We start from the raw sequence: 25924 nt of genomic DNA, 5'->3' as shown, positions 1-25924 counted from the left end.
AATTAAAACATATAATAAAACCCCTCTTAATCAACCTTCTCTTCTCATTTCTTCAATTGAAAGTGGGTTACATGATCATAGGCTCAAAGTATCAAATTATCGTTTTTCTTGGTTGTCCTTTACAGCTTGTTTTTCATTTATATCCTGGGCACAACTCAATAAAGTTTGTCATTTGGGCTCAATTTGAAGAGTACAAGTACAAATATCCATAATGCAAATAGGATTTACAAGAGATTTTGCAGTGTACATATTTATATTTATACTTCCCAAACTGAGCCTTGTTTCAAAATAAAATCCAGAACCTTGGTGCAAATTTCTAAATATGGTACACAATCATGGGGATTATGATTCAGTGCTCAATGGGTCCCACCTTGTAGATCGATCATGGCCATGAGCTATGTTTGGAGATTGGACTACGGTAAAGCCTTCAAGCTTATATTTGCTTTTTGATTATTGATCCGACGAAGTTGCATTATGGTGATTAATCAAGAAAAAGTTGCCTTATGGTGTTGGAATTATCTTCATCCATAATTTTGGAGATGTGTACGACAGCTACAATGTGGGCCCCCAATATAGTAGATCTGGTTTACGAATTACGATCGGTATTTGCATACTTCAGCAGTGTCCAGCAGAGGATGAGTGCCTTGTTGGCCGAATCGATGATATCCACCTTACATTGTTCACATAGCTAGAAATTAGGAATTAGGATTTTGGGCCCGCCACCCACATATTTAAACAAAAATAAGTCAAAATTAGCACCCAAATCATACGCCATTACCATAGTTTTGCATCAGTGCAAACAACTAAACACAGCCTAAGGAATGCTCATAGAGTTGTTAGTTCAGGAAAGGAATAAAGCACAAAATGAAATTTAGGTAGTTAAATGATCCCCACCCCCAAACAAAGTATAGTGGTTTACCCTTTAAATCCGATCTAACCCAACTAGGGTTTGGTCGAGCTAGACTGGGATAAGAACTAAAGAACATTCTTGTTCTATTAAACCAATATTATTCTAAAAGCATTGTTTGAACAAAGAACGTACCTTTGTAAGAATTGTCAGATCCTGTCGTACCAAAAGCTAAATTTGCACGAATGACCAATCACTTCAATTATTTTCATCACTCTTTGAAGAAATCCAACTGGATGCATGAAATTAATCTATGTCCATACTAATCGAATTTGGGCTTTATCAGTTTTAAGTTAAAGCTCAGATACGCACATCATCAATTCCAACTGGATTTCATACGTGCAAATCTTTTCTTTGAAGTTCGTCTTCTTCATTTATATGTATTGAGTTTGAATTGGATTTCCCAGCAAATAAATTATCAAAAGAGAAGACCAGCATGATAAGAGGGGTGGGTGGCCCTGAACAGACCAGGACCTCATTGATCATCCAATTGAATCTGAACCATAAGAACTAAGAAGGCATCCTCAGAGCAACATACTCTATTACTCTTCCCACTTTACAAAATTTAATGTGGATAAAGAGAAGCAACTTGTTTACCACCAGGCACCACCTTCCAGAAGAGAAATCCCCAGTGGCTGTTGTGGAGATCAGGGGTCCAATCCCCCTCCAAAAGTGCTCTCTGTCTTAGCAGCAGGTTGACATACCTCTAAAGTTCATGTCCCTCCCTTGCCTCTGATTTGATTCTTAGTGCTCTTAGACTTAGATGGTCATGGTAGGCCATCCAAAGAGAGGAAGGAATATGTTAGGGAATAAGAATTAAGAAACCATGAGAAGTTGTCCTTGGAGTTCTTTTTTCTTCCTTTTGGGGTTTTTTGAAGGAAAAGCCAGTAGTGGTCAGTAGTTAAAGGTAAAAGCAGCATCATCGAATCACATGTAATGAACAATTCCAACTGGACCAGAAAAGCCAGTAGTGGTCATGCACAGTCCGCTTAAAGACATTTTAATTCTTAAAGCACCTGGACCAGAAAGCATGCATATGTGTATGCGTAGAAACATAAGTACTGGACATCTCTCCCTCTCTCTCTCTCTCTCTCTAATCCCGTGGAAGAAAATCAGAAGCTGAAAAAAAAAAAAATGGACTAGATCAAATAGAAAGAACTACCATAAAGAGTTTATGAGAATTCTAAAAAAGGCAATGTTCTTTCTTATTTCACATTACTTATATTAGCATGCAAACGTAGATGTAAAAGTCATAGACATTAACATTCAAAACCCTCTCCATTGGATTTGCTTTAAGACGTGAACTATATGATTTGTTCATATTTATTTCCTATGAGCTTTTTTAATGCTTAATGACGTTAGTACTTGTCTAGGTTTTTTTTATACTTAAATGCAGGCTTATGTATAACTTGCATATATACAGGCTTTTTAGGATAAGTTCTTAACGTATGTAATAAATCATAAAGCAGCTCAATCCAGCAAAGTTCAGGTCAAGAGTGCATTGCAGCAGTTAAATATGCAAGCCTAAGTGGCAAAAACATGTAACATAAAAACAATCCAAGACATACCCTTGACTACTGTCTTAAACAACTCTAAGAAAAGCTTACTAGACAGATGCGAATCTTGTCAGACTTACACCCTATTAGGCTATTACTAAGATGACCATAGCTTTCACAAAACACATCAAACTCAGAAGATCTTGATCTTGTTGGATAAATAATTGAAATCAAAAACTGTTTAATGACATCAAAATCAAGTTAAAAAGACAAGTTTTGACCCTTTAAATCTTAGACTGCAAGAAAAGTGATAATTAAGATATCAACTTTTCAAATTCCAAAACCTCCCCAATAAGGCTCTTTAAACTAGTTTGACCCTTTAGGATGATTAATCCTATCCATATGACAATAACAAGCTAGAAAATATCTTTCAAAATATTCAAATTGACTAAAAACTAAGGGGGTGTTCTTCAACATGAGCATTTTTGTTTCATTTGTTTATATAGTTGCCACATCAGCAAAAAAATTGAAGTTGAACTGTGTTCTTGTTTTGCCTTCTCAAAAACAAAGTTGTTTTGTTTAAAAAACAGGTCATGCTTTTGAAACCATAAAAGCAATGGTTTTTAAAACAAAAACAAGTTTTGGGTACAGATATTATACGATTTGTGAAACATGATATCAAACACTGGATGAAAACATGATCTTTAAACCAGAAATTCAAGAATACATTTTGAGTTTCAGTTCTAGAAACAAAACAACACATATACAACCAAGAACATGATTTATGTGTTTTTATTTTAACAAAAAATTTGCTTTCAAAATAGGTGGTTTTGATTTGTTTCTGGAACTCTGCAACAAGAAAAACACCACCAAAGTTACCTGGATATTATGAAATTGAAACTGGAACATGAATTTGGAGAAACTTGCTTTATCCTTGCATAGTTTCTTTATCTTGTCCATGTCTGCATCACTGGTGCTACCCAGTCATCGGTTTATTAGTTTGAGGGTTTGACTGAACAAAAGTGCAACTAAATGCAACCAAAAACTAGGTACTTAAAATCATGAGTCAGATCAAAGAAAAATGCTTAGCTGACAATGTAAATTGAATTGTATGAATTTTTTCTGCTTTGGTATTTATCCAAATATTTACCAGTTTTTCTACTCAAAAAAAATCCATCCATGTTATACTTCCTTACTGAAATTGAGATGTTTACCTTGACAAGAAAAGGTTCCCTCATAGAAACGTGACAGATAAGAATCATTACTCAACTGTTTGGGGGGGGTTAAAATATATGTAAGAAATGTACCAAAAGGAGCCTCAAAGCCTGAGGAAATGAATATATTGGCAATTCCTTTAAACCATGTAATGTATGAAAAGCCAAGGGACTTGCCTCTGGATGGTCACAACAACCATTGAACCGTTGGCAAAGGCAGAAATACCAGTGACAGCAGGATAGCAGATTTCTTTCCTATTAGACTCTTTAAATCCTACCTTCAAGAGGCAAGCAAAAAAAATGTCATTATTGCCCTATCAGGAAGGGTGTGGAAATAAAAATAATTGCTAATTTCCATATAGCAAAGATTTTGTATCATCCTTTTCCTTCTAGTATGGATTGTTTAGATGAAGCATAACAGCTGACATATGGAATAAATAGGCTTGGTTACCTGTGCTCCAATTTAACAAATATCAAGAAGATATCCAGGAATCCCACAAGAAAAACAGTTGAATCACAACTACCAAGGGGAAGAAATCCATGTTGACAACTTGGGGAACAAACAAAGGCGAAGCAAGACAGAAACCTGTCGTGACCATGGATTAATCTCCACTCTCAACCTGCTAAGGTCCAGACAGAGTTATCTAAGAATCATCCCTCCATTCAGGAATTCAACAGCTAGAAACCAGAAGAGTGTATCAGCACCATGGATATGTTCAAATATGGTGTATTGGACAATAAAGAATTACAGTTCTAGAAATTCTCAAATCTCAACTTGTTGAATGTACATTAAGGTATCACCATAAAAGTCATTTGAACTCCATGCCAATGCTCAGGAAAAAATGGCATGGCTTTTAAGGGGAACAAACAAACAAACAACCGAAGTTCTTATCTTGTAGGTTATTTCTCTTGTAAAATTACTATAAAAACCACGGTGTAACAGTCAAAAAGTTGAAGCCCTGAAGATGGTCTTGTCACATTTTCAGTTTTTACTGTTAAAGGATGAGGCTTTGAAGCCTTGAACTCTGTATTTTGCATGGTTGAAGCCTTCAAAGGACTAAGGCTGAGAATGCAGAGGGTGTGGGAGCAAACTTCTCTTCAACATGGCCAATGAGAGAGAGAATTAACTCATGGGTCAAGGTGGATAGGTAAGCTACCCACGTTTTTCAATTTGACTTAACAGAGTTCTATAGATCAACTTTACAATCATACTCTATCCAAAATCTAATTGAGTTGAGTTCAATATAGTTAAGTTGTCATATCCAATTTTAAAGCAATGAACATATTGTGGAGGTTGTAATAACAAAAGTACTTGCAATGAATCAAAGTTAATCAAGAGTTCTTTTTTCATTGATAATAGAAACTTTTATCAATGAAAAACAGGAAAATGGTAGAACTACAAACAAGGCACATAGGCATTCACATGCTTACTTGCAATGTAGACATGTATGTAGGTAAATAAATTCATGCTTAATTCATACATGAATACATTCAAAGGTTTGTTTTGGGCTGAATCTTAAATGTGTGGGGGTTCTTTGCTGTAAGGGATCTTTTCCCTAACAACTTCTTGTTGTACCTTTTTGTTCCTTAACCTTAATAAAATTTTCTTGAGTTGCCGATAAAAAAAAAATGAATACATTCAAAGGTTAAACGTTTGGTTTATCTTTTTCCTTTCTTTTTGAGTGTCAAAGTGCCCTTTTTGGTCTGGTAATCAACCCATGGTTTAATAGATCAAAATATAACTTTTATTTCTGGAGTGCATAAAAAAATAGACCAACAAAGGAATGAACATTAGAAGTAAAAAGAATTGAAAATATGATGGCAGGAATTCACTCTTGTGTGAATTTGTGTGACCTGGGCAAAAAAATTTTATCTTATGAGCTCCATTTATGGGTTTTTTTTTTTATTTTTTTGAGAGAAAAGGTAAAGTATTTCATTAACAGAAGACTGAAAAAAGATCCAGCCTTGCCCACTGAGGAACTGAGAAAGGCAAAGCTTTGTACAACTCAGAAAAACCAAAAAAGAACATCATACAAGAAGATTTCTATACTCCAAAAAAGAACTGTAAGGGCAATTCTTGCACAGTTTGTGTGTTGCCACCCAGAAGTGTAACCTTCCCCAAATGCTTTTTAAGACTTCCTCCTCTGATCTCAACTGGTTTTCAAAGAGTCTCTTGTTTCTTTCCAACCAGATTGACCAACCACCACCGCTGGCAGCACCTTCCATACAATCTTACCTCTTCTCGACAGACCCCTTAGAATCCAACCCCGTAGCAGATCCAAATACATTCCTTGGGAGGCACGACTGAACTCCAAAAACCTCTTTAACATTTTCATCCAAATTACCCAACTAAATCTACAGTGCAGGAAGAGATGCTCCAACTTTTCAGAGTTGTTTCCAAATAGGACACGTCTACTTGGTTCTACTACCCACCCTCTCTTTGTCAAATTGTCATCTGTTAAGCACTTCCCTAATGCCGTCACCCATAGACAAAAGGAAACTTTTAGAGGAGCCACCGTTCTCCAAATGAGGTCTTCGGAAAAATTATCTTCCTCCTCCCTGCACAGGCTGCTGTTAAAAGATTTGGCTGAGAAACTACCTGATTTCTCCTTTGCCCAAATCCTCCTGTCCCCCCTTGTTGTATCCACCCTTATCACGCTCAGGATCTGCATCAACTCCTCCCATTATTCCACTTCCCAATCATTCAGGTTCCTTCTAAAACTGGGACACCACACACCTACTCCTCCATTTATGGGTTTCTTAGCCAAGAGAAGTATAATGAGCATAAAGGAAGCATTAAATCTACATTAAAAACATCAATAAATTTTAAAGAAGCAGGAACTTCAATTACATGAATTTACACTAACAAGGAACTACCAATCAGAAGAAAATTCCAAAATATTAAATTTGGAATGAAAAGAAGTAACAGTGATAAATAAGGCAATAGTTTTAACACCATAAATAAAAAATTGTTAGAAGAACCACTCTGATAATAAAATAGGACAATGTGGGCATAACTGAATATTACTTCAGAAGAACCTCCTAAATTTTAGAGATCACAAGATCATCTAGGTTCTTGACAAAAGTGAAAATGTAGCTTCACATTTTATTGAACCTATGTTTTACTCAATTCTTTTTCAATAATTGTAGTGCCTTATCATGTAGAAACTTCAATTCAGTATAAATTCCATGTCCCATACCTTGTCTTGACAAGTCATTTTCCAATCTGGATTAGGTTGGTTTTCTTCTATTTAATCAGGAAATTTCATATTGTCAACATATATCCCCTAATAAAAAGAAGACTAATAAGGCAAATAGATGTTTTCTAAAAAAGTGACAGGAAAAGCATACAACTAAGTTGAGCACAAGATTATTTGTAAAGAAAACGTTATTTAAGGAATGGGATATTACAACAATAATATCAAAATTCGGGAGAATATTGTCATTGGTCCAAGAGTTTTTTTTATCAATAAGGATAAATTTTATTAACTTCAAATTAAAGGAATTACATCAAGGTGGAAAAATTCCCCACCAAGAAAAACTTTAGATTTTTGCCCAAAAAATCTATTGTCTTGTAGTCCCTTGTTTAGCCAATGTGTCCACCATCCCATTTGCTGGTTCTTCTCACCCATCTAAAAGCAACATCTATCTCCCTTGCTAAGGACTCTATTTCCCAGATAGTATGCCTGTAAACCATGGGATTTGGGTACTATTCCTTGCCCATGAGATAACCACTTGTGAATCCCCTTCCACCTCCAAGTTATGAAACCAAAATTGCTTAGCAAATTTTAGTCCCTGAAGTAGAGTAGACAACTCTATTATCAATGCATCACCATTAGCTACAGGTCCTGAATATAATGCAAGCACCTTCCCTTATAAGTCTCAAAAAACCCTCCTATCCCAGCTATTGCTTGATTGCCTATGTAACTTCCATCAAAGTTAAGTTTTACACGTTGGCCGCTGGTTGTCTCCATTCCATCATTGTTCTTTCCTTGTTTTGAGCTGACATAGCCACTCTTCCATCTCTCAGAATATCATTTAGTGAGAAAGATTTAAATTCCTCCAAGGGCTTTACCCAATGTGCTACTTTTATTTTTATTTTTTCCACTTTTCAGGATTTCCAAAGTGTTAGACAGTTTTGTATGCCCTTAGCTTCAATCAGAATGATGTACTTTATGAGTTTATTGTAAATGAATAAAGATACATATTTGATTCATGTTCCCTTGGTATGTTTCTGTGTAATACCCTTAAACTGGACACTTAATGAGACTCGTGTTAGTTTAGAATGTTCGCAGCCGGTGGGTCGGTCTGGGGAGACCTACCCTGACAAGGCTGACACTGTGGTGCCACCAAGTCGGTTGGGGTGGCCTGTCTCAGCTGCCAGGGTGAGACCCTAGGCACATACAGTGTAGGATTAATTGAATCTTTGAACTGGACCATATTTCCAGTATTGCCCTGGACCTTGGAGATTGATGGACAAAACTGGAAAGTTACACCTGACCCCTAGACTCGATTATGATACTGCACTAGGTGTCGGATTGGGCTATCTTTGATGTACCAATCAGTGAGATCCTTAGTGGGGGTCAAAACCTGGGTATGTTGGGACAGTCCGAGAATTCATCTGAGTGGGTGATCATAGTGACAAGATCAGCCCCTTTGTCGGACAAAGGTAATGATCGGGGATGCACTCTCACTGATGGAAACCAAGACTGCCGGCAGCCGATTTCAACCGTTGAGATTTGTTTTGCAAAATATATTTATATAAGATATAAAAGTATATATATGGTTTCTAAAATGTTTGCAAGAAGGTTTTAATTCCCGGGATCCATATAAGTGGAGAGTGCAACACTGTTCCTTGCAGCCGAGGGAGAGGTCCTCTCTTGTCGGGCAGTGTATGATCATTATGGGCTGAGAGGTTAAGTGTAAGACCATTGAGGATAATGCCTGATGGGCTAATCTTGCATCTGCCCACAGTCCCTGGGTGTTACAAGGCGGCTTGGCCCAGGGACCACTTAGTGTAAGTGTTGGGCCCATAGAGCTCATTTGATGGGTTTCAGGGGGTACACTGTCTTCAGCAGTGCATTCGGCCAGGCCTTGTAACAAAGGCTGGGCTGAACCCATGTGGCTGATGTGTAGATCAATGCTTGGGTCCCACGCCATACAAGGAAGCCCAACTGGGCAGTAATTTGGAAGGTTTTTGAGTACATAACCTTAATGGGCCTTAAGCCCATTTTGAACTGGGCTGATTTGATCAGTCATTTAAAGGGGGCGAATTCTGAAGTGGGTCAGCTAAAAGGATTGGGCTTAGACCCTATCCACTCAGAGAGTCCAAGATCTAAATAAGATTTAGATCTGGAAACCTCCTAATTAGATTAGGAAACAGCTGATCTGATCTGCAGATAAGATAAGGATTATCCCTTATCACTAAGGGACTTCTAACCCAAATATGATTTGGATTAGCAACTCCTAATCTGATTAGGAGCTGATCCCTTTAAGATTATAAAAGGGGAAGGGGGCGGCAGCCTTGAAGAACAGAATAACATCAATAGCATTCTTCTCTTTAAGAAAGAGAGATTAAGAGATTTCCTGCATACTGCGAATTCTCTTCTACCGCCACCTTCCTGCCATTGCCATTCCTTCAGTTCGATCTCCAGTTCTTAGGAGCAATCAAGATTGGATCTTGATTTCAATCTTTTGGGAAAAGATTGATTGGAGCTGTACTCACAAGCCGTCCAGTTGATTCTTGCGAAGGGTCAAGTTCTTTTGAAGAACATTGCTGATTCTGTTCCATCCTTCACTGCGCCATCTTCAGTGGGAGCTGATTTTGGATCCTTCCTTGGGCGTGAACACCTCCATTGGGAGATAGTATTTCTCCGTATCAGGTATAATCCTCTCCCACTCCTTTTGGTTCAGATCTGGTTCAGTTTATGGTTCAAGATTGATCCTTGAAAATATGATTTTCTAAATAGGGAATACGATTCCCAGTTGAAGGGAGAGATAAAATTTTTGAAATTCGCCCCTTATTCCGCAATCTTTGGGCGTCCATAGGATGGATCTCTCATCCCTTCAGTGGTATCAGAGCCATGGTTCAAATCTTGAACCAGTTTGTTTCAGATCTGAACCTGCGCAAATGGGCAGAAGGTGTTCTACCTGATTTGCGCAGATATGGGTTTTGGGAAATTTTGTTCCCAAAATTAATGGGCGAATAATCTGAAATTAATTTTATATAAATCTGATTATTATTTAGAATTGTTCTTTATGATTTTCTTGATTTATGGGCTGTTCATACAAGAGGAGATCAAAATCTTGGTTTGCGCAGGGAACCTGCAAGATTTGCAGTTTCTTGATTTATTTATTACATTTGGTCTGTAAATAATTTTTTTTATTTTCTAGACTCAATGTATAGGTATTTGATCTGTTGTAATTATTAATAGAAATAGGATTTCTATTTATTTTAATTTTGGATCGAAGATGGCGGCGCAGAAAGGGAGATTTCGCAGAGAAGAAGATTTCGCAGATGGGAGAATCGCCATCTGCGATTTGCAGTTTGTGAAACTGCATTCTGTGATCTAACCTCTGTTTTGCAGGATGGATTGTGCGAACAGCCCTGATTTACTGATTCTTGTTTTTCTTTTATCAGTAATTAATTTCAGATTATTTTCTTGAATTAAAGATTTAATTAAAGATCAAACCCTAGACCCATTCGAACCAAGATTGGTTCAAACTGTTTGGACCGAATCTAGGGTTTAATCAAGGTTGAAAGTCAGCCCTAATTTCCCACTAATGGGCCTAAGGATTGATATTTAATTAAATGGTTAATTCGGCCCAACCTGTAAAGGCCCAGTTTTAAACAGTTAAAAGTGCTAAAAGCCCACCTAACCCTTAAAAGCTATATGGGTTGAACCATTCGGCCCATATACCTAGATAATATTAATGGTTAATATTATGGATTTAAAATGGGCTTCGAATGGGCTTTACAGATAATTAATTGATTGGATCAATTTATCCCTGCATGTGATGTATGGATGTGTGATGTGCTACGTACATGGGCCATAAGTACTTGGCCCATGCTCAATCGACAGTGGCTCTTTCGCACACCATGGCTGAATGCACATCATTGCCATGGTGTCCCTTTTGGTCATTGGATGACCTCCCTCAGTGGTGGGCCCCACACCTCATCATGAGGTCTCGTGCGGAACCCTAGCCGATTTAGGCCCACCAAAATCTGGCTTTATGGAAGTCAGTGGGAGCCACTTTGGTTTGACCTAAAGATGGAACTAGGGCGTAATTATCTGTTCCCTCTAGATGATATGAGTGCATGTGATAGGGAGATTCATATGATGAACTCTCTAAAGGCCTTCCATCATTAGCACGAGGATGGGTCCTTCAGTAATGAGGAAACGCACCAGAAAATGGGCTATCCATTTGCTGTTGGGCTTGTCTAAGTGTTTCATAAGATGATAGGGGCGTCATAGACCGATGTGGGAGGGGCTTCACCAGAAAATGGGAACTCTCTCACGGTACCTTGGCGTTCACGAATAAGATGGGTAAGCACTCACTGGACAGAAAGGTTTACCTGAAAACGGCTCTGAACCTTGTCTGACAGAGGCCAAAGGGAAAACTCATATGATGAGTGGATATGATCCTTCACAGAAAGGTGGTGGGGTTATGCAGCTGAAACAGTTGGCTTCATGCACCCTATGTGATTTCCCACATTTCCAGAGACAACCCGTAGTTTCCGTCACTGAGAAAGGAGGGAAATCTCAGAGATGAATAAATGGAAATGGATCGTAGATTAAAATCCATATCTATGAAATGAACATGAATCGAATTAGGTCGTGGACTGATGTTTGCTCTTTTATCAGAAAATGGCAAACGGATCATTTGCAAAGCTACTTGATGACAACAAGTTGAAAGGCCCAAACTATGCTGACTGGTATAGGAACCTTATGTTGGTCTTAACCTCTGAGAAATTGGACAAGGTAGCCAAGAATCCTGCCCCGAATCGTCCGGGAGGTAGGGCTTCTGAGGCCCGAAGAAGAGAATACCAAGAATGGGAGGAGAAAAACTCCCTTGCCCGCTGCTATATCATTGCCTCCTTAGACAATCCAATTCAGAGGCAGTTCGATCAGATCGAATTTGCTAAGGACGTATTGGACAGTCTTAGGACAATGTACGAAGAGCAGAATCGTTCTACTCGGCAGAAGGTCTTGAAACAGTTCATGACCGCGCAGATGACCAAGGGCCAACAAGTTCACGACCATTGTCTCCGGATGATGGGCTATATCAACGAACTAGAGGCTCTTGGATCCGGGCTGGATCTGGTAACTCAGATCGATGCTATTCTCAACTCTCTGCCTCCATCCTTTAATCCATTCATCATGAACTACAACATGAACAAGCTGAACGTCAGCTTGCAGGAACTTAGCAATATGTTGCAGAGGGCCGAAGAATTGATTAAAAAGGATGAGCCCATTGCCATGCTTGTTGAAACTGGCAAATCGGGCAAGAAAAGGAAGGCGAAGAGAAAGCCCCAGAAAAAGGCTGCCAAACCCAAGAAACAGAGGAAGGACAAGGCATCAGATGCCTGTCATTTTTGCAAGAAGACCGGGCACTGGAAAAGGAATTGTCCTGCCTACCTAGAATCCAAGAAAGGTAATTTCGAAACTTGTGTTATAGAAACCAATTTGTTGGTAGCTTCTGCGTCCTGGTGTATTGACTCCGGGGCTTCAACTCATGCGTGTAACTCACTGCAGGGGTTCAAGGTAAGCAGAAGGCTGAGTGAAGGAGAAGTCACACTCAACTTGGGGACTACTACAACTGTTGCAGCCGCGGCCATAGGAACCGTGGAATTATATTTTAGAGAAGGAATAATTGTACTGAAAGATTGTCTTTATGTACAAAATTTAAGAAGAAATTTGATTTCTGTCTCAAAACTGTGTGCAGATGGTTATTCTGTCTTCTTTAGTAATACGATTACTATTAAAAGAAACAACAGATTCATCGCATACGGGGAACTGGAGAACGGTCTCTATGTTCTACATCCTTCTCTAGAAACTAACATAACCGAAACTACGTCGGTTGAAAACCCCAAGAAGAGAGCCCGTGATACAGTTAATCCTACGTGTCTGTGGCATTACCGACTTGGCCACATCGGTGTTGACCGAATCACAAGGTTGGTAAAGGATGGTCCTTTGGATTTTCTAGCTGTAGAAGATCTTCCCACCTGTGAGCCTTGCCTACAAGGCAAGATGACGAAACGGCCATTTAATGGTAAGCCTGAAAGATGTACGGGCACACTTGACCTAATACATACTGATGTATGTGGTCCCCTGAGTGTTAGGACACGAAATCAACACGTGTATTTCATCATCTTCACAGATGATTTTTCACGATATGGTTACGTGTACCTAATGAGACACAAGTCTGAATCCTTTGAAAAGTTCAAAGAGTTTAGACAAGAGGTCGAGAAACAGTTAGGGAGAGAAATTAAAGCCCTTCGATCCGATCGAGGTGGCAAATATCTCTCTGACGAATTCAGGGACTACTTAAAGGACAATGGGATAGTATCACAATTAGCTCCTCCTGCTACACCACAACTTAACGGTGTTTCAGAGAGGAGGAATAGGACCTTATTAGATATGGTCCGGTCGCTTCTCATACACTCAGAGTTACCCACATCCTTTTGGGGTTACGCATTAGAGACTGCGACTTACGTGCTGAATCGGGTTCCAACCAAATCGGTTCCGAATACTCCATATGAACTTTGGACCGGAAAGAAACCAAGTGTCAGACACTTGAAGATTTGGGGTTGTCCAGCACACGTTAAAAGAACGAGTGCAGACAAGTTGGAATCTAAAACTAGTCGTTGCCTATTTGTAGGCTACCCAAAAGGCTCTGTAGGTTACCTTTTCTATGACCCAAGTGAGCAGAAAGTGTTCTGCAGTCGAAATGCGCAATTCTTGGAAACCGACTATATCCTGGACACCCATCGTCAGGAAGTTGTTCTTGATGAGGAGAGCTCAGGAGCAGTGGGAGATGTCCCACAAGTTCCAGGTAGTGACCAACTTAGAAGATCCACTCGGGCATCCAGGCCACCAGTCCGTTATGGTTATGACCAGGATAGTTACCTGGTGGAAACCTTGACTAGTGAGGAGGATCCCGTGACTTACGCGGAAGCTATGTTGGACATAGATTCCCAGAAGTGGGTGGAGGCCATGAGGGCAGAGATGGACTCAATGGAGACCAATGGAGTCTGGACTCTAGTAGATCCACCCTCCGGGGTAAAAGCAATCGGTTGCAAATGGATTTACAAGAGGAAGAAGGGCCCCGATGGCAGGATTGAGACCTTCAAGGCTCGTCTAGTGGCGAAAGGGTACACTCAGAAAGAAGGCATCGATTATGAGGAAACCTTTCCGCCTGTGGCCATGCTTAAATCCATTAGGATCCTGCTAGCTGTAGCAGCATACCATGATTATGAGATTTGGCAGATGGATGTCAAAACTACATTCCTGAATGGAGATCTTATTGAAGATATCTATATGCAGCAGCCGCAAGGCTTCATTGCTGTAGGTCAGGAAAACATGGTATGTAAACTTAACAGATCCATATATGGGCTTAAAAAAGCTTCTAGAAGTTGGAACATCCGTTTTAACTCTGCTGTCAAATCGTTTGACTTCGAGCAGAATCCGGATGAACCCTGTGTCTACAGGAAGTACAGTGGGGATAAGGTTACCTTCTTGGTTCTGTATGTAGATGACATTCTACTCATTGGGAATGATGTAGGAATGTTAAATACAGTGAAAGTATGGCTTTCGCAGCAATTCTCCATGAAAGATCTAGGAGAAGCCTCCTATATACTGGGTCTTCGACTCTATAGAGATAGATCGAAGCGGATAATAGGATTATCCCAATCTGCTTACATTGACAAAATAGTCAAAAGATACAGCATGGAAAACTCCAAGAAAGGAAATGTTCCTTTCAGGCACGGAGTCACTCTCTCCAAGAAGATGTCTCCCAAGACTTCTGAGGAGATTGATGGCAAGAAAGACGTTCCTTATGCCTCAGCCGTAGGGAGCATCATGTATGCCATGCTATGCACTCGTCCTGACATAGCTCAGGCAGTGAGTGTAGTAAGCAGATTTCAGGCCAACCCAGGGCAGGAGCATTGGACTGCTCTGAAAAACATACTTAAGTACCTTCGAAGGACAAAAGAGTTTTGTCTGGTGTTCGACGGTAGCTCACTACAGATCCAAGGGTATACAGATGCCGATTTCCAGTCAGACCCAGATGATAGAAAGTCTACATCTGGATATGCTTTCACGATAGGATCGTGTGTTGTTTCCTGAATGTCAGCAAACAGGGGTCCTAAGTAGCAAATTAATAGTCCACAACCCAAGCCGAAAGCATTGCCGTAAGTGAGGCTGCCTTATGAATGAAGGTATTCATTCCTGAATTTGGAATTCAGCACATCACCCATTCCACCGTTGTATGACAACGCTGGACCTACGGGAGGATAGTGTAAAGAGGTAGCATCAGCGGAGAATGTGGTAGACCCATTGACTAAGCCACTGTCACAGAAAGTGTTTGAGAAACACATGGAAAGCATGGGACTCCGGCTAGTACCTGATTGGACCTAAGTGCAAGTGGGAGCTGTTAGACAGTTTTGTATGCCCTTAGCTTCAATCAGAATGATGTACTTTATGAGTTTATTGTAAATGAATAAAGATACATATTTGATTCATGTTCCCTTGGTATGTTTCTGTGTAATACCCTTAAACTGGACACTTAATGAGACTCGTGTTAGTTTAGAATGTTCGCGGCCGGTGGGTTGGTCTGGGGAGACCTACCCTGACAAGGCTGACACTGTGGAAACCAAGACTGCCGGTAGCCGATTTCAACCGTTGAGATTTGTTTTGCAAAATATATTTATATAAGATATAAAAGTATATATATGGTTTCTAAAATGTTTGCAAGAAGGTTTTAATTCCCGGGATCCATATAAGTGGAGAGTGCAACACTGTTCCTTGCAGCCGAGGGAGAGGTCCTCTCTTGTCGGGCAGTGTATGATCATTATGGGCTGAGAGGTTAAGTGTAAGACCATTGAGGATAATGCCTGATGGGCTAATCTTGCATCTGCCCACAGTCCCTGGGTGTTACAAGGTGGCTTGGCCCAGGGACCACTTAGTGTAAGTGTTGGGCCCATAGAGCTCATTTGATGGGTTTCAGGGGGTACACTGTCTTCAGCAGTGCATTCGGCCAGGCCTTGTAACAAAGGCTGGGTTGAACCCATGTGGCTGATGTGTAGATCAATGCTTGGGTCCCACGCCATACAAGGAAGCCCAACTGGGCAGCAATTTGGAAGGTTTTTGAGTACATAACCTTAATGGGCCTTAAGCCCATTTTGAACTGGGCTGATTTGACCAGTCATTTAAAGGGGGCGAATTCTGAAGTGGGTCAGCTAAAAGGATTGGGCTTAGACCCTATCCACTCAGAGAGTCCAAGATCTAAATAAGATTTAGATCTGGAAACCTCCTAATTAGATTAGGAAACAGCTGATCTGATCTGCAGATAAGATAAGGATTATCCCTTATCACTAAGGGACTTCTAATCCAAATATGATTTGGATTAGCAACTCCTAATCTGATTAGGATCTGATCCCTTTAAGATTATAAAAGGGGAAAGGGGCGGCAGCCTTGAAGAACAGAATAACATCAATAGCATTCTTCTCTTTAAGAAAGAGAGATTAAGAGATTTCCTGCATACTGCGAATTCTCTTCTACCGCCACCTTCCTGCCATTGCCATTCCTTCAGTTCGATCTCCAGTTCTTGGGAGCAATCAAGATTGGATCTTGATTTCAATCTTTTGGGAAAAGATTGATTGGAGCTGTACTCACAAGCCGTCCAGTTGATTCTTGCGAAGGGTCAAGTTCTTTTGAAGAACATTGCTGATTCTGCTCCATCCTTCACTGCGCCATCTTCAGTGGGAGCTGATTTTGGATCCTTCCTTGGGCGTGAACACCTCCATTGGGAGATAGTATTTCTCCGTATCAGGTATAATCCTCTCCTACTCCTTTTGGTTCAGATCTGGTTCAGTTTATGGTTCAAGATTGATCATTGAAAATATGATTTTCTAAATAGGGAATACGATTCCCAGTTGAAGGGAGAGATAAAATTTTTGAAATTCGCCCCTTATTCCGCAATCTTTGGGCGTCCATAGGATGGATCTCTCATCCCTTCACAAAGATCCCTGCCACATCTTGAGGAATCCATCTACACCCAAAGAGAGAACAAAGATGGTCCCAAATACAAAGCACAAAAGGACAGGATAAGAAAATATGGGAAATAGTTTCACCATTGTTTTTGCAAAGAAAGCACATGTGAGGAGAGAGGCATGTAATTGGCCTTATTTTTTGCAGCATGTCATTGGTATTAATCTTTCCAAGGAAAACTTCCCAGCAAAAAGCCTGAATTTTAGGAGGGATTGGCTTTCTCCAAATTTCTTTCACAGGGAAATTCACCCCTGAGGTAGAAGGCTGAATTAAGAAGTTAAAAAAGGAAGCACAAGTAAATAGACCATCTGAGGAAATGGACCACGCTCTGTTTCCCTCTACACTTTGATCCAAGAAGATGGAATCAAGTTTGGCCAAGAGGAGGATGAGAGAATCACACTCCATTTCCCTTAGACCTCTTCTAAACCCAAAATCCCAATTTATCCTTGAGGCCAAGAAAATCACATAATTAGAAATGGGTTCACATTTGTAATCGGAGAGTGCATAAAGTGCAGAAAATTGAACCTTTAGAGGTTGACTACCTATCCAAAGTTCCTCCCAAAACAATACTCCTGACCATTGCCCACATCATACCGAATGAGATTAACAAAGAAAAGATATACCTCATAGATTGCTTTCCAAGGAGAGAAGGAGTTTGCATTGAGTGCTACCTTTGCATCCCAGCCATTGTCCGATTTGCTAGAGCTTGTTTCTTTCTAGGGGAAACCTTCATAGCCACTTTCCTAGAAGAGTTGAGTTCTTTTGGGGTAAGTTTCCTAAACCAAGTCCACCCTTTTCTTTGGGTCTACTAGCTTGTTCCCATTTCACTAAGTGATCTTTCTTTCCACCCCTCAGTTCCCACAAGAAATCCCACATTAGCTTTTCTAACTACCTAGCAATTTTAACGGGTATAAGGGCAGTGAACAAGAAGTAGATAGGAAGGTTGGATAGGGTTGCTTTGATCAAAGTTATCCTCCCTTCCAAAGAGATGTAATTCCTCTTCCAAAGAGCCAATTTTTTAGTAAATCTTTCCAAAGAAGGCTTCTAAAAGCTCTTAGATCTTGGGTTTCCACCCAGGGGGAGTCCTAGATATTCTAAAGGCCACATTTTGATTTCACAACCTAAGAGCTCTGCTATATTAAGGACTTCTTCTTCTTGCAAGTTCATCTTCACCACAAAGCTTTTTCCAAATTTGAGCCATAAGTTAGGCAGTTTCTCAAAGGAACTCACCAACTCTTTTAGGTTCCCTAGGGACTTAGAACTAGATTCCTCACTGAAGAGGATTATGCCATCTATAAATTACAAATGGGTGACTACAATCTCATCCCTTCCCACCCTCCATCCTCCAAATAAGCCATTCAAATCCGCCTTTGTGGCCATTCTGCTTAAGACCTCTGCAATAAGGTGAAAAGGAACAAACATAAAGGGTTACTCTGTCTTAAACCTCTCTTGTCTAGAAAGAAATCTCTAGCAGACCCATTAATCAGAACTGAATATTGCACTATTCTTAAGCATCCCTCAACCCATAGCCTCCATTTTTCCCCAAACACAATTCTCTCCATAATCTCAAGAAGAAAGGACCAGTCCACCAAATGATAAGCTTTTTCTAAGTCCAATTTACAAATAAATCCTTTTCCACCCTTGTACTTCTTTTTAACACGCTCATTGATCACTAATATTTGATAAACAATTTGTCTTCCTTCAACAAAAGCTCCTTGAGATTGGGAGATTATTGTGGGTAAGACCTTCTTTATTCTACCTGAGAGGACTTTTGCTATTATTTTGTATAGGCCACCCACCAAACTGATTGGTCTGAAGTCCCTTGGAGTTTTAGCTTCCTTTTCCTTGGGCACTAGGGAAATGAAAGTGGAATTTGTTCCTCGTGAAATCTTCCATTTCTGGTCAAATTCATCAAACACCTCTTTTAAATCCTTTTCCAAGACTTCCCAACAGTTGTGGAAAAATGCCATAGAGAACCAATCCAACCCAGGTGCTTTTAAATGGTTTAAATTTAAACCATTGTCCAATGGTCCAAGAGTTCACCATGTACTATTTAAATGGTTTAAACCATTGTCCAATGTTGGTCCCAGATATACTGGATCTTGGGAGCAGAAGATTCGAAATGAAGCTAACCTCCAGCATTTTTAGCATGCTCTCATACTCAAACTTGTATTCTTGTGCTAGTCAGGCTAAGGAGGAAGAAGGGTGACATAAGCAACAAATGTTTACATGAAAATTAAAGCTGAAATCTTTCTTTTCCAAATTATCATCTATGTTCAGCTTGTAAATCAACAGATAAAGATTCTAATCCCCATCTATCAACTTTACAAGTCAGGCTTGACCATTCGTGTTCATCAAAAAATAAGCAACCTTGTGAATACATCAGCAAGACTAGTTGTAATGTAAAAAAGCCAATGGTTTCCTGTAGAAGGAATATAAAGCATAAGGAAAAAGAAGAGCCATAATAAATTACAAACTATAGAAGTCATGATATTTCAATAATGAAGAAGGATCAATTATCCTCATTATTTTGACAAAAGACTGATTTTCACTATTCCCATCTAAATCCACCAGCCAACAACACCAAACTTATCAGCAAAACAAAGAAAAGAATTGCCATGGCTTATAGTAATCGTACTCACGCTTATCGGAGCACCTACATCATTTTGGTAACCAAAATCATATCAATAACAATAATGATAAAAAAGAAAAACATAGACATTTACTAACAAGGAAGAGTGATAAATTTCGACACATGCAAGTGATAGAGATTATGCATGAAGCTTGGACCAAATTGACCCAACCATTGACATAGATTGTGCTTGAGCCAGGAAAAGCAAATACACAAAGCTTGCATTGACAACCTAGGCACCCAATCCATCCTAAATCCAGTTAAAACACAAATAACATGGACAGACTAGAAACTACAACATAGTTGTGGTTATTACCATAAGAGATCTCAGATCCACCATTCAACTGAAATTACCATAAGAGATCTCTGCATAGAAAGAGGGATGATGATGTCTGACAAGATGGAACCATGTTTTAAAGGTTCCCCTTCCCCCACCACCCTAGTTTGTCCCTTTGTTTATCTAACAACCAAACAGATAGAAAATTGCAACAGAATTAAGATTTATGGTCTTTTGAAAATAAGAGCATTGAGATATTGTCCCAACACTACAATTGTGCATCATTAGTATTTATAGGTGCTTAAAGGCTATCCATATGGTCTTAATCAGTTCCCATGAACATGAAACAAACACACCAGAACTTACACTGTATAGATTCATTGCCCAGAATCTATATCCAAATCTTGACAAGCTTGCCTTTACCAGCAGATGCAAATAGAATTATAGACTCCCTTCTGCACCAAAACAAACTGATCTTATGGAATCAGTATGAAGAGGTACCCTAGGCCTGGAGTTATCCACTAATGAAACTGAGCAATCTCCACTGCAAGAAAAGAACAAATAGCAAGCCCTTTTTGTCAGAACCATGCTCCAACTTCTGATAGAGTTTAATGTAGTTGTAATAGTGCAATTGACACAGTTAGCAAGCCTATTGACCAGGTAATCCTTAACTTTATTAAATTTAGCAGTTATGAAGTGTTTGAAGTAGCAAGACATTTTGTGTATGTTTTATCTCCTTGTTTTGATATATTCCTTATTTATATAATTTTTTTGTTGGTCCTTTGTATATAACTTTTCCATATTAAAAGAAAAAGAATATATTCTTTTCTAACTAAAAAGAATATGATATTTAAATTGATTTCAAGTCAAACAGATTCACATTTAAGTACTCATTCTCTCTATAACAAAAACTTCCACATTGTGATAATCAAAGCTTCAATTGTTTCCACAAGCCACTGAAGATTTTAAAATAGATCATTACAAATATATTGTTTGTTTCTCTCTCGGTTTCTACCAAATCAAACATGATGTATCGGAAAAATAGAGGCCTTGTCAAATTGAACGGTTGAATATACACGAAATTACTATAAAATTAACTCAAATTGAACGCTATACTTGTTTTCAATTTTTGTTCTGGCACAAGTTTCAATGTAAAAAAGGCGGGAAAGGATTACTCTCTGAAATACTCATCTCTATATTAGCCTTCCTTGCGCAGAAAGTTTTCCATTCCTTCCCCCATTACATTGAACAAACGATGCTTTTATGATTCAAAATCCAAATTACCTTCAGCAAGTACAGAAATACATCAACCATTAAAAAATGTTGGTTTAGCATTTAAATAGAATCCATTAATATCTTTAATACTGATTACTGAGGAACTTGCTTAATGCCCATGGAGAAGAGGGATAATCCATTCACAATATTCTATTTGGGGGTTCCTTTGTGTCTCTTGAAGAATCACTTCTTCGTGATTCATTTTCAAGTTTCATAATATCTTCACGCATTTTCTTGTCGTAAAGCGTTGTTGAAGGTCGTCCTGCATTTGGATAATGAATTGCTTCCATGATGCACTTCGGAGTTTAGAAACATTTCAATTTCTTTGACACACATACACACACACAGATCACTGTAAATAAAAGAAGCGAAGCTCTGAGACGGGAGAGACTGCCACAGATTTCTTTATCGAAAGAACCGCAACTAAAGCAGGAGAAGAAACCTTTCTTTCTCTCTTATTTTCTCCCTCTTCAACCAAAGATTCTTTTCATTTTACCTCTGACAGAAGATCTTTCTCCGCCGGTTGGTGTTGGTGTCTAGGTGGTCTGCTGAGACTCTGCTGCTCACCTCTACCTTACTTCGAGTCAGAGATTTTAGGGATTTTTAGCGAGAATTCAGATTTACTCCCGGAGATGTTCCTGATGTACGGCTGAAAATGGCTGGAAGTATCACTTTACGATAGTAGTTCATAGTGTGCGTCGTGTTTGGACTTTAGCACATCCAATTAAACAAATTCGAATCGGGCCGGTTGGGTCGGTTGGGTTTCCATGCCGTCGGATTAGACTAAGAGTCCGGATCTGCTGACGACGATACATTACTGGCCACGCGCATCCAGCTATACATCAGGAATATCAGTGTTATAAAGTACAATCAATGTTTTTGATGTACGGCAAGATGCGCGTGACCAGCAATGTCCTGATCCGAACTCGGTTAGTAGTTAATAGGGGATGTTTTTCGTGGTTAACTTCGAAGTTCGAACAAAGTGTGGTTGTGTACTTGTGTTTTAAAATTTGATGGGTCGTAAATCTGGCCCAGGTTGAATCTCCACGTGGAAGTTTGACGAAGTGATGGTAAGCTGAGTCGAAGAATGGTGATGTGGCACACCTATATGCCCTGAAGGCTAACGCTGATGCGCAATGCAACCGTCAAAGGGATTGGGGACACGTGGCAAACATCATAACGCTAAGATCAATGCCAAAATTAAAATCCCACTCCTATTCTTAGTGAAATGACATTAGGGGATGGCGATTCCCTCCCATAAGAATCCATTACAACCAATTTTGATTTGGATTCTAAACTAAACCAAACAGATGAAGAGAATATATCATTCTGATTCCAATTCCGACATGTCCCACAAGCAATGACCACAACGACACTCTTTAACACCTATATAAGGGCACATCGCTCACAATGAGTTAGAATAACTATCGGCCCTTGCCTACCTGTTCCTGTGGTGCCATGACATCACTTGTTGATTACATACAGAAGGATCGGGTCATCGAATATTTAATGGGACTCAACGAGTCTTACATTGCTGTGCGAGGACAGGTCCTCATGATGGATCCATCCCTTGACATCAATTGGGTTTTGGGAGAATGACCAATCAGCCTACAACAGGATTTTATAGTCCCTATAGTACAGGGGGAATGCATCCTGACCATGAATTGATACTAAATTTACGGGCAGGATGTGATTTATAGGGGGAGAGAGCTAGTAGTAGGGGGAAGGGGGACTGGAATTCAGAATTCTGCATCAACTGTATCTGTACTTCTCCCTCCTTTTACAAGAAGAGTGGCAACATGACATCGTGATTGGTAGCACTACTCATTCAGATTCAGTTGCATTTCTTACCGGAGGAGATGCTACTACTAATAATAGATATGCAATGACACAAAAGAAGAAAGGAACAGAAAATCAAGAAAGACGCCCTTGTGATCACTATGGATGGGTGTTATAAGCTTCATGGGTATCCTCTAGGTCATCGTCTCTACAAGAAGGATGCCTCACATTCTAATGCAAATCAGGTTTCATGTGAAACTAATACAAACCAATCTGCTGGAAACTTTCCCTTCACTCCAGCTCAATATCAACAACTACTAAATATTACTCAATAAGTCCCCTCATAGTGCCAACCTTGCAGGTATATTTCTCAATCAGATAACATGTTATCAGGTATCTCTCTTAGTCTCACTTTAATTTCTTCAACTACTCAGTGGATATTAAACACAAGAACCACCGACCACATGGTTTGTTCAGTTTCTTTGTTATCCACCATTACTGTTGTTGGTTCTTCAACTATCAAGTTACCAAATGGGTTTAGTGTGCATGTTGTTAGAGAAATTACCCGTTGGGTAGGACCCGGATTGTGGCCCATCATAATGGCCACGATCCAGATTGAATTGGTCCAAATCCAATCACCCTAATTAGAGCTCATTATGAGGGTGTTGGACTTAAACAATTTCCTAATAAAACAGCCTCATAAATTGAGGGATTTGTGAGATTCAAATTTTAATTTAAATATCCCATTTACAATTTTGGAAACCATGGGGCTGATTGATTGACAGAAATTATGGGAATTAAATTCCCTCTAATTAGGCAAGATCTTTGATAGGAAGATTGCCTAAAAGAATGACTAGAGAGAGGATCCATCTCCCCTAGGCGTGTGATCCCTCTTGGCTTTTCTCCTTCAAGTTTCATTCTCATTTTGCTCTCCCAAAAAGAGAAAAAGAATACTCCCTATTAGCACTGAACTAGAGAGTTAATACACAAGAGAAATCAACTAGAGATCTAAGGGGTTATTACAGTTCTCGCGAGTCACCGACTATAATCGGTGTGTAGCTGTTGAGTAACTCGACTGTATCAATCCGAAGCAAGGAATCAAAGTAGAAAGCGGTTTCGATCAATATACACTTATTGGTAAGGGAGTTCCTTGCACAGAGGTTATGGCCACTGGAGGTAAAATTTTATTTTAAATTGTTCATTTCTTTCGATTGAACAGATTTTGGTCGACTAACACCTGTTACCCATATTGGAACAGTTACTTTAGTGCCCTTCATTATCTTAATAGTAATTCTTTGTATTCCATCTTTTGGTTTTAACGTTATTTCAGTGCACAAACTTACCACACAATGTCAATGTGTCGTAAAGTTTCTCACATGATCATTGTCTTATACAGGACCCGTCATTGAAGACAATGATTGGAGCGGGTAAACAGGGTGGACACTATTTTTTTCTTACGAAGCATGCCATAACTACTATTATTTCTCATGACATTTGGCATAAACAGATGGGGGATCCTTATAACAATCGTATGGGTCTTTTGTCCAAAGACATTTCGAGTTTGATAGTTCCTAACAATGTTGAACCTTGTGATATTTGTCATTAATTTAGCTAAATAAAGTCATTTGTCATTTCCAATCAGTTCAATTACTACAACAAGACATTTTCAACTTGTTCATTATGATATTTGGGGTGGTTATCATACAACCACTTTGAATGGTTCTCATTATTTTTGAGTATAGTTGATGATTTTTCACAAAGCACTTGGGTTTACTTGATGCATCATAGATATGAAACTCGTGCTATTTTTATTTTTTTGTACATCCAATAAGTTAAGAGTGGCAATGGCCTTGAGTTTGACATGGATGATTTCTTTAATGACAAAAGAATTGTTCACCAACAGAGTTGCATGTACATTCCACAACAAAATGAAGTTGTTGAGAGAAAAAATCACCACATCATCGAAATTGCTCGTACCTTATTATTTCAAGCCGAACTACCCACTTGTTTTTGGGGAGATAGTGTGCTAACAGCTACCTATCTCACAAACCAAACACCCACTCCACTCCTTTCTAGTAAAAGACCATATAAAGTCTTCTTTGGTTTGAAGCCTTCATAAACTCATCTCCATGTGTTTGGTTGTTTGTGCTATGCAACTATGATAAATTCTACTCGAACCAAATTTGATCCTTGTGTATGTAGGTGTATTTTCTAGGGTTATGGCAAAAAGCGATATCAAGTTTATGATCTTGAAACTCAAACAATCTTTGTTTCTTGTTATGTTGTCTTTTATGAAGATGTCTTCCCCCTCTCATCAAGCGAAACTGGTTCCTCTCATATTGTACCATTACCCATGCCAGACTTACATGTCACTCCACTTATTGGATCAATAGCCCCCACCCACCGTCTTTACATGAGTCATCCTAGGGTCCTTCTTCACCTTCTTTGCCAATATCTTCTTCAATAGAGTCTTTTGTCCAATACATCACACCCTCTCTCTTGTGTTTTATCTTATGATAAACTATCCCCTGCTTACAAAGCATTCTCAATGTCTATCTCTTCCACACAAGAACCTCATAGTTTACAACAATCTATGCATGATCCCTTATGGAGAAAGGCTATGGCTAAGGAGATTCAAACTCTTGAAGCTAATAATACTTGGACCCTCACTTTACTACCTCCAAGTAAAGAATCTATTGGATGCAAATGGATTTACAAAGTCAAGTATAAATCTAATGGTTTCATTGAAAGATATAAAGCTTGTCTTGTTGCTAAGGGATATAATCAAAAGGAAGGGCTTGATTATCATGAGACTTTTGCTACCATAGCAAAGCTTGTCACTATTCGTTGTCTCCTTGCGGTTGCTGCAATTCGTAATTGGCATTTATATCAACTTGATGTCAATAAGGCTTTCCTTCATGGATACCTAAAAAAAGAGATTTACATGGATATCCCTCTCGGTTCTTCATGACAGGGGGAGCATAGGGTATGCAAATTGAACAAATCACTTTATGGTCTTAAACAAGCATCTCGACAATAGTTCGCCAAATTATCTGCTACCTTGATTGCAATA

General features: G+C 39.2%; 1 long non-coding RNA gene across 1 annotated transcript; it reads right to left on the bottom strand.

Annotated features, from left to right (window-relative positions):
• Positions 1-1039: 1039 nt before the first annotated feature.
• Positions 1040-23418, bottom strand: LOC148790696 (uncharacterized). The gene is made up of 3 exons (XR_016077134.1): positions 21569-23418; positions 20164-20341; positions 1040-2026 (listed from the first exon to the last, which is right to left on the bottom strand). It is a non-coding gene; the product is annotated as an uncharacterized LOC148790696 (long non-coding RNA).
• Between the last annotated feature and the right edge of the window lie 2506 nt (positions 23419-25924).

Source organism: Nelumbo nucifera, chromosome 6 (genome assembly GCF_055504915.1).
Source record: "Nelumbo nucifera cultivar China Antique chromosome 6, China Antique-T2T, whole genome shotgun sequence".
NCBI lineage: Eukaryota > Viridiplantae > Streptophyta > Magnoliopsida > Proteales > Nelumbonaceae > Nelumbo > Nelumbo nucifera.
This window is presented reverse-complemented; position numbering and strand designations above follow the sequence as displayed.